This window comes from Magallana gigas, chromosome 8, assembly GCF_963853765.1.
Source record: "Magallana gigas chromosome 8, xbMagGiga1.1, whole genome shotgun sequence".
Classification (NCBI taxonomy): Eukaryota; Metazoa; Mollusca; class Bivalvia; order Ostreida; family Ostreidae; genus Magallana; species Magallana gigas.
This window is the reverse complement of record NC_088860.1, coordinates 40,433,080-40,443,721: the sequence shown is the minus strand read 5'-3', so window position 1 is coordinate 40,443,721 and position 10,642 is coordinate 40,433,080.

The following is a 10,642-nucleotide window of genomic DNA, read 5'->3' as shown; positions in this document are numbered from 1 at the left end:
AAATAACAACAAGTATACTAAATTTTAAAGGATCACGAACTATCTCATTGGTAAAACATATTCATTAGAATAGGAATTTAAGGTGGGTCGTGGGTTTTCCCCATAAAAAATCTCACGAAAAAACATACCCTGCAAAATTTGTCAGATCGTTCTGCAGTAGTTACAGTTCATTATGTAAAATATTTATCAAATTTGTCAACGCTGTTTTTATGTAATATCTCCTTGAACTTGGTATTGTTGATGGTGCTGTTTTGACGCTTTTCTAAAAAATACACAGGAAAATGAGCATTTTTCGAGATGGAGTTATTTTGAGGAATTGCAAGTAATTTTTAAACAATTTAGACAAATTTATCAACTGTTTCTGTGCGTAAAGAAATAGCAATTTAAAATAAATTTATGTAAAAAAATAGATATGTGTTCTCGCTAGATTCTTTGCTATTTTATCTTTAATTTTGATAATTTTACTGAAAACTGCCGTATTTTCGTATTTGACGTCCTGAGTACGACGTCATTTATTTTTAACCCGTTCCACTTATTAAGTGATAACATCACTTAAAAATCAATTTTAGACTTCTTAAGTTCAAACTAGAAGCTTACGTTTCTGAATAAGCAATTTTGGAGAGTATGAAAATAATACGGAGATAAAAAAGCATTTTTTAATTATGAATTCGAAGTTATAAGGCCTCCCGTGTACCCCTGGATAGCATTGGCCTGTAAAAACAATAATTCTTAATTTTGCTTTTTATAAAGTCTTTGTTTTTAAAAAATTGAAAAGATTTGTTTAGTTGCTAATAAGAATATTAAATTAAAAAGCCCACTTTTGCCCTCTTATTCTAAATCAGAGAATGCAGAGCATAGTGTTTTTTCATATCCAAAATTTAAAGGAAAGTGTAGTACCAAGTTTTAAGTAGGTTCCCAATTTCCACATTCTCTTTGTCAAATGTTATGTTAAATGTTGATGTAAATATATGCGAATAGTTTCAAATCTTGAAAACGGATGATATTTGTAAGATATCGAATCTATTTTGATTATCAAAATTTACACAACTAATTTAGAAAATTTGATTCCCTGGCTTTGCTCCTCCCTTTTTTCTGTCAAAATAGTTACGATAAACTTCCTATTAATGCTTGTAATTTTTTTCTTTTGAAGGATTATTAAGGACCCAAACTTTTTTACAGGGATCCTCTCTCTCTCTCTCTCTCTCTCTCTCTCTCTCTCTCTCTCTCTCTCTCTCTCAAGTTAGAGACTACATGACTGTCATTACTTAGCTTTAATGTACAATTTCAAATAGAGTAAAACGGTAACGCTCCATTTCTGGCTATAAATAATCTACGTAGTTATGATGTATTGCTTCCAATATGCATTTCCAACTTAAGATTCTTACTTGAAAACTAAGACTTGGTATGAATTACTACTTTTGTATTTACACTTTAGATCTAAATCGAATTACTTATTATAACTAAGAGCGTTTGACGTTAGAAAATGTGAAGCGGGAAACCCTGAGATGTCTCCTTTATGACGTCATAAACAAATGTGCACAAAACAGCCAGTCGAGTTGTCTAAATTGGGTACAGAATTTGATACATGTAATTAAAAGCAACCTAAATATACTTTTATGCAAAACGAGAAATATGCAGTTTAAAAAAAAACGTCGCTCATATCTATATCATTCTCTCTGGTTTTCAAAGTCCTACTAATTACATATTTTTGATTTTCTGTTTTAATGAATATAAACTAGTTTTTCTTAAGGCGAGAGTTTGCATCCAGCTTATATATTGTCAAAGTACTAGCTGATAGTTGATAATGTTTTTTTAAAATTACTTTTCTTTTTTCAATTAATTAAACTGCTTTTTATATTTTTTTACACCCTCCACCCCCCCTCCCCCCAACCCCAAAAAAAGAGTAGAAGAAAAATTTAGAATTTAAATACCCAGACTTTTCAAATGAGTAAGAAATTATAGAGGATTTACTCATTCAATATTTGCAAGAAAAAATAATGACGCCATGAAAAGTCCATTTCACGTATTTCCTTAGAACTAATGAAAAGATTGTTTAGTGCTTTTAAGAAGAAGGCAATGTTCATTAACACCCTACACAATGATATCACATCATATTCCTCTGAAGCAAGTTAACGAAGTGACATGTGCCACACATATGGGTTGTATTTTACCGTAGGTAAATTTACAAAGTCAATAAAATAACTGAAATGACAACAAGTAATATAAAAGTAAACTTTTAGTAAGGATCACTAATTATCTCATTCGTAAAACATCTTAATTAGAATAGGAATTTAATTTTATTTCCTCTTTTATTTTACCCATTCATATACATGTAGTTGAGAGAAACCTAAACTGCAAATCAAGAAATATTTAAGACAATTGTATAAGAAAATGTCATCCACAACTTCATCATTTTCGCTGTTTTTTTTAAAGACCTACTAACTATATATATTTATAGGCGCGGTTTTTTTTTTTATACAAAAAGCAATGCGTAATATGTGTATATAATTGTATTTGCAGTGACATTATAGGCCCAATGGGCCGGGTGTATCATTATTTGTTTTGTATAGATTACCTTTTTCTGTCTTTTTTCTTCCGTGAAATTGTTTTATTTCTCATACTTAACATATGTTATTTCAGAAAATGATATATATAAACAAAACACAAAATTAATGTAGTTTATATTTTGATTTTTATTTCTTTTCCATCCAAACTACATTAGATGTATGACTATTGTTTTATAATGAAAGTAAAAGTAAAACAAAGTAATGTTGTTTTATTGATGGCAAAAAATAAATTAAGATGTTATTTATTCAGTATAAACGCAAATGGGAAATGTATTCTACTATTATAAGTTAATCATGAAGTGTATCCGTGTTTCTAATTTCTCTTTTCTGAATGACTAGTCGAAATTCCATTTTTCCATGAATATCTTTGTAGGACCATTACACCTACAAATGAATTAACAAGGGCGGAAACACTCAATGTTTGATTCAAGGATTGTTTCCTCTGTTAAAGTGACCATTGTAGTGTGCCAACATTAAAGTAAAGCATATATATCCTCTGCCTCCATCCCTTAAGATTATGTCCTGAGGATTTCCTCCTCATATCAGTATTTTCGCTCTGAACCTCTCACGGCTCTTTCAAAGAGATAGTTTAATAGATTCCTTAATGGTCAAAACATCATTTAGTTAAAAGTTAAAGGAGAAAATCAGAATAATATCAGAAGACAAAGTATTTTATACAAATTAATATTCCCATTAAGAAGAAAGTATCAATGTAATCTGAATTTAAAACAACATGATTTGTCAACACGGCGCACGATAATCTTAAAAACATGACTGTCAATATTAAGCACGAAGAGTGAATAGAAATACTCAGTCTTTAAATCAGGCTTATCCGCCTGTGCTTTTTACCTTACAATTTAAAACGACACTGTATTACTTGACATCTTATTTTGTTCACATTTGTTAGAGAATCACAAGTGCGGTTCGAAGTATGAATTCGTTTACAAAAAGGAAAAACCTTTTAATAACTATAAATGAAAAAATATTAACAAATATTTTCTTTTTTTCGGATTGTGTGATGTCCAAAATACAGTTACCACCATGCCCACAAAAATATATTAAAGTTAAACAGATGTGTGCAAATAGTTTTTGGCATATTATTTACACCATTGAGCATTTTCAGAGTTTATACAGGCTTTTTTCCGATACTTTTTGTATATCCTGTTTACGTTGCGCCTCGACGTCCGGCGACGGTATTATTTTTTGTCAATTTTAAAGTGGACCATCTGTCTTAAGTAAGTGATTTTTTCCGAAACAACATACCATGTTATTATTTGATACATAATGACAATACCTAATTTAAAGTTTCAATATTGTTTGGGTTTAATCCCAATTTATAGAAATATCACTCTTGACATTATGTGGTTAATTGTAAACATAACACAGATATTGACCGTGCGGCATGACCTCATTTTTGAAGGAATAAATTTTGAATGATTTTGAGAAATAAGGGATATAATTTAACTTTTTTTTACTTCAAACTATTTGAAACTATTGCTAAATTATGCTTACTAAATTTAGCAATAATATGACGTTGTGTAAAATAGCTATGATAAAAGTCTTCGTATTTTTTTTATTTACTTTGTATGTTGGTGATCAATTTTAGACCGATATAGCTTTAAAGTAGAATGTGTATTGTTTAAATTATGACATTTCAGGTATTATAACCATATGTGTTCTGTTCATACGATTTTCAGATCTTATCGAAACAGGTTCTTGAGCAAAAAAACACTCATTTCTTTTTTATGATATATAAAAAAACAATTAAAATTACTTTCTTTTATTAGAAAAATGGTATGAATTCGACAATTTTTGTTATATATTGTTAGATAATAACTTCTTGACAGTGATGGCACATTATATCAATATCCATGACTTAAAAGCTAATGAAAATATAGAAAAACGACAATGATTCATACAAAGGAACAAAAAACTGATATAAACATGAACGTTTAACTTGTATTGCTGCTTATCTTTGGTCATCTGTTATAAGACCAATGTAATCTAAAAATAAAAATTCAATGCTCAATGTAAAAAAATGTGAAACTAATAACTTGAATTTATTAATTAAATTTGTATCAAAGTATTTTGTATAAACATCGAAAAACTATGTTTTTCGATAAATTTCAATTTTTTAAAAATAGGTGCATATAAAAAGTATGCAAAACTTATCGGATCAACGTTTTTGAATATTGGTATAAAATCAGGAAGTCAAAGTATATAACATAAACAATGGTTCCACGAACTTAGTCGCTAGCTCTGTTTTAAACACGTTATTGGTCATAACGACTATAACTCTGACACGAATTAACTCATTCGGCTGTTAATTGGAGTAGGCGAAATAGATATTAAAACCCTTATAATTTTAATTTTAGTAATAAAATGATCAATTTCCGCATAGAACAATGAAATACTATAGTATAATACCATTATGAACTGAACGAACTGAACATGTTGATCAATTAAATCAAAGTTCTGAAGTACTGAAAGCCGGGCTCTTTTGGTGTGTCTTTATGCATATTGTGTAGTAAAGACTGAAAATCTCAATCTCTCTCTCTCTCTCTCTCTCTCTCTCTCTCTCTCATGCTTTTAATGTCGGCAAAGCATCAGAGAGGGACCAAATTTTTTAAGCGGCTATAAACAAAAAATAAGTCTGTCTAGTAGAAGTTAAAAAGTTCAACAGTTGCTGCCTTGAATTTTGCAACAAGCATTATATATCCAATCCCCGTTTCTTCATCGTGCAGCAAAGTAGTTCATGGAAATTCATGCGCATTGTATATGTCCAAAATGCAAAGTAATGTTTTAAAAACACGTTATTAATAAGAATACTAAAAAAAGAGACAATTCATTTGAAATTTAAAAAAAAGAAACAAAATGCCAACACTTTTGACAAAACGTGGCTCTTTGGGTAACTATTTGGTATAGCGGAAGCTTTACCTTGACGCTGTTTGGTTTTTTGTTTATTTGTGCTATTTATCGAACATTGGCGACTGGCCTGCCTATAGCCAGGACGCTGCTTTCAGCAGAGCCCGGCTAAAAATAAAAAGTTGAAAAATTGAATGAGAGAAAGTCGACTGTTAATACGTAATTATTATTTTTTTTAATTTTAAACAGTTCACTGATTACTTGTTTCGTAACATGACATATGAAGAAAGTGAAATGTTTCATGTCAACTTTTTATCAAAAGCTGCATATATTTTAGGAAGAAATACATGCATTCAATATTACCAAGGCTAATTAAAATTTTAAAACTTGAATTGAGAATAATTACAAAAACAGATAACACCATCCGGCCAATTAAGCGTTTTAACTATTTAAAAAAATCCCGGTTTTTTTTCTCATTGCGTGCTGGTTCGAAGAAACTACGAGGGTTGATCCGAAAGTAATGTCACAGATGCGATAAAACCATGTTAAATCCGCGTAAAAAGACAAGAACTTGTGCTTTGAGATATCTATTTCAATTCAGATCTGAATATGTTAATGCATTATAAAAGATATTTCTGAATATAATATATTTTGTGGAGCTAGAAGCAAGGATTGTCGCCGCACGCTAGTGACGTCATTTCTAGATTTGTGGCGTTCTGGTAGAATTTCGTAATGTTGTACTCTTTTAGAATTGGCCACGATACATTTTTTTCCCCCTTTTTTCCACAAAATAACTACATGTATTTACCCTTTTTGTAATCGATGGGGTAGTATATATTAGATATTATTTAATGAGCGATGAGTTTGACGAGGTCTCTCCAAGAAGTCATCAACGTAGCTTTATGACGTAATAACCTAGTTTTTAGTTTCCTTCATAGCGTATATCTTCTGTCTATTGAATTTATTAATAACATGACATACAATGACATATCAGTCATTGGAACCACGTTAAGGGTACCCTTTTCACTTGCTCTTAATTTTAGGCTGATATATCAATTCTAGTACATTTTCTTGTGATTTCTATCGATCGCAGCAAAATAATGCCTCGTATCACTCTTTGCATGCCCAGTCTTTTTCTTCCTTGATGAAGAGAAAAAAGGCATTGCGTAGACAGTAACGTTCCTTAATTTTTAAAACAGTTATAAAAAGTCTATAATACATCTGAAAATATTGTGTTTTTGGATCTTTTCCAAATTTTGAAATTATGTTATTTATACATAAATACAGCCTTTAAAAAGGCGTAAATTCATGACGCGGCGATGTCACGTGTATATCTGACTTTAAACATAAATATCTTGTTAAGTGTTCAACGAAATTTAACCAAAAACTTCAAATTAGAATTTTGATCAAGAACATTTTGATGTATCATTTTATACAATGCAGCGCAAGAGTGAAACACGGTGCATAGTGTGCCATTACTTTTGAATCAACCCTTGTTTATTAATCAAAGATGTATCTATTCAAAAAAAATTCATCCCAGAAAATTTTGCATCGATCGACATTCCATTTTTCCATTTAAGTACCCATTTTCTCTTATTTTAATTAAAAATATTAAAAAATCCTATACCAGGAAGAGAATTCCAAAGCGTGACTGACGATAACAGGCATAACTCAGTACTTGCTTGTAAATAATGTTGAGTTGTCAAGATAATTAAATAAATGTAACAATTAGTTCTAGCTTAAGTTTTTAAAAATGATATGGAAAGCTATAAACTATTTAAAAGTGAAGAAAAAAATTGTATCTATAAGCATTAAGGAATTTTCCCAATATCTTCGTACAAAGGTTTTCTAATGAAGAACCACTATATATTTTTTGAAAAAATGCCCGTACCATCCAGCCCTTTTAAGAGCACCAGATGATTCAAATCAAAGTTCAGAGATGTATTTTAGCAATAGATTGCAAATAACTGTAATTAAGAACAATTCATATATTTTAGTATTAATATTTGAACTTTATCCTTAATCTTTAAATTCTCAAACACCACTACTCTTCTTTGGAAGATTAATAAAGCCTAAACACGACCACGACGATCAAACCTCCTTGAAACAAATCAAATGAAGATGCATAATTTTTCAAAATATCGCAATCTAAAACAAAATTGTTTTTGGCTCAATTTAATTTGACTTTCATGATATACTATACAAATATTGACTGGGGTTGAGGGCAACATTGATTATATTAGCCCCCGAGGGACGAAAATATTTCCCGACGCGAAGCGGAGGGCAATATTTTCGTCCCAAGGGGGCTAATATAATCAATGTTGCCCGAAAACACAGTCAACATTTGTTTTGTTATATGAAGAAACAAACCAAAATTTAAGAAGGTAATTGAAAACAGATCGCCGTAATTTTCTCAGCTCAACAAAGAGTTCACGAATTAAATTTTGTGCAAAGTTTATATCCAAAATATCCTCAGCATCAAACGGTCAATGGTGAATTAACATACATATGTTCTACCTGATTTTACTTCACAGTTATTCGCAAATCCTCATATCCGTTATGATAGCAGACCATCGCATTGCGCGTCCGTTGTTTACTTGCCTTGACTGGCTGTCTATTATGACGTCACCTTGTTTTGGAGTCGCGAAGAGTTATTTACGTCATCGTTTACGAATCAACAAATCAGAGGCGATTATTTGAAATAGAGGGAATGTTCTCTAGATATTATTCCTAGCCGGTCAATATCATAAAAATATTGACCGGTCAATATTTTTCGGTAGCGCTAATATTACAGTTATTGACTATTTGTCTATATAGAGTTATATAGTGAGAATATACTACTGAATATAACAACGTAACATATTAAACTCTTAGTAAAAAAAAGACTGTAAACCAAAGTTGATTTTTTATATTTGACATAAATAAATTTATGATAAACATATTTTAAATGTATAATATAGTTACAATATGTGGAGACTTACAAACCATGCTTATAAGGTTTTTTATAAAGTCTTATGACTGGTTACGAAGGTTCAGAAATATTACGTCACAAACCTTTAAAAACATTTTAAAGGGTGGTGCCCCCTACCCATAACCTTCTTCTCGCGAATATTATTTTAAAATTCACATAAATATGATATAACATTCTACATGCCCACTGAGAGCAAACCCAATTATATATATTTAAGAAATAACCCACGTACCTATTTGTATTTTACACCTTTTCTTCCTCAGGTAGTGTAGATTCAAAGTTGTGAAAATCAACACCACCGAGGGAAGGGTGGGGCCACAATGGGGGGGGGTCGAAGTTTTACATAGGAATATATAGAGTAAATCTTTAAAAATCTTCTTCTCAGAAACTAATCAGCCAGGAAAGCTGATACTTGTGTGGAAGCATCCCCATGTGGTGTAGATTCAAAGTTGTGAAATTCATGACCCCTGGATGTAGGGTGGGGCCACAATGGGGTTCGAAGTTTTACATAGGAATATATAAAGTAAATCTTTAAAAATCTTCTTCTCAGAAACTAATCAGTTTTTAATTATTTATACAGGATCCACATATATTATTGTACATTGTCCAGATTGTTTGTATTATGACTTCATTGAGCTGATTTTATCATACCTATTGTTCCTCAGGTTAGCGTTGTGGCCCATGGGCCATATCTTAGATATGATTCATGACCATTTTATATTTTGTGTTTCAATCAATGTACACTATCCACTTATCATTTGGGAATTGCCATAAACCCTAGTAATATAACTGGTGCAAAAAGATAACAATTTGAGCTATTGTTGTAACAACTTGTAATTTGGTTTCGACTACAAATCCGCAAAAGTAAATTTCAGATATTTCAAGAAATTTTATTAATGTAATTAAAAAAGATATGCTATAAAAGATAGCATTTAAACGAGGCAAACTACTTGCAATAGAAATATTGTGTGTGAATTGTAGGCACATGTAAGATAATCTTGAAAAATGATAATACTAAAAGATAAAATTTATTTCTCTTTTGTTTAAAAAATTGAGAAAATAAGTTACTTTCTTCTTTCATTTATAACAATAATTTGTTATAGACGCTTAAAAATCCATATCTCATGACCAGACCAAATATGAATCCCTCTTTGTTTCAGGCACATAGTAATACGAAAATTAGATTTTAGATACTTTATCAAAAAAAACAAGAAAAATAGTACATAAATCATATTATATTGAAGAATGATATACGAAGTAAACATTGAAGAAGTAAATAAGACTAAAAATGAAACAAGTTATAAAAACAATTTAGGAAACATTATCTTTCCAAAAAAAAAAAAAAAAGCTCTGGCTCAATTAAAATTTGCATTCATATAACAATAGTGTCATATACTGTAAACCTACTTTTATTCGCGAGCGAGAAATCTTTGCGAGCTACGCGAGAGAATTGTCGTCTCGAATATTTCTCGTTGCGAACCAGCCCTTGTTGTATGGCTGTTATAACAACACATATCTTTATAAGGCTTACTCGCAAAAAGTAGTCGTCGCGAACTAGTTTGTAACTAGTTTGTAACGCGAAATAATGTCCGAATAAAAGTTGGTTTACAGTATTTAACATTTTTTAGTTATCAAATTTCAAAGTTCCTTCTCTCCTGCTGAAAAAAATACAATGTAAAACAATCACGCCTTGAAAAAAAAAGCATATTGATGCACTTATAAGGCTTTTTATTTTTCAATCGTATAACCCCTTAAATTAGAAATTATCTAAACAAATCTACAAATCGTTGACGTAAATAAATAAATTGCAAACCGTTTATTTATTTTATATACCCTACAATAAATCGAGACAAATATACAAATATTTGACTGAATACATAAATAAAGACCCTTCCATTTCCATTTTTCTATTTCTAATACATGTATAAGAAATAACCAAGATGAACGTACGAAGTTATCATTTCAATAAATAAAATGAATTTTTGTTTTAATTTCCCATTTTAAACCATATACTATGTAAATAAACAAAAAATAAAAGCAAATCTACAAATCTATGAATCACATATATAAATAACTCTTTTTTCTCATTTTATAGGCTGAACTTAAGAAATCATTACGACAAATCTACAATATAGCGGATCCGATACTTTTTTGTGTCTCCAATTTCAAACTAATTTCAAACTCGTTTAAATTGACTAACTTTGAACACCTACCTTGGAAATTCCTTGTATTCCTTAAA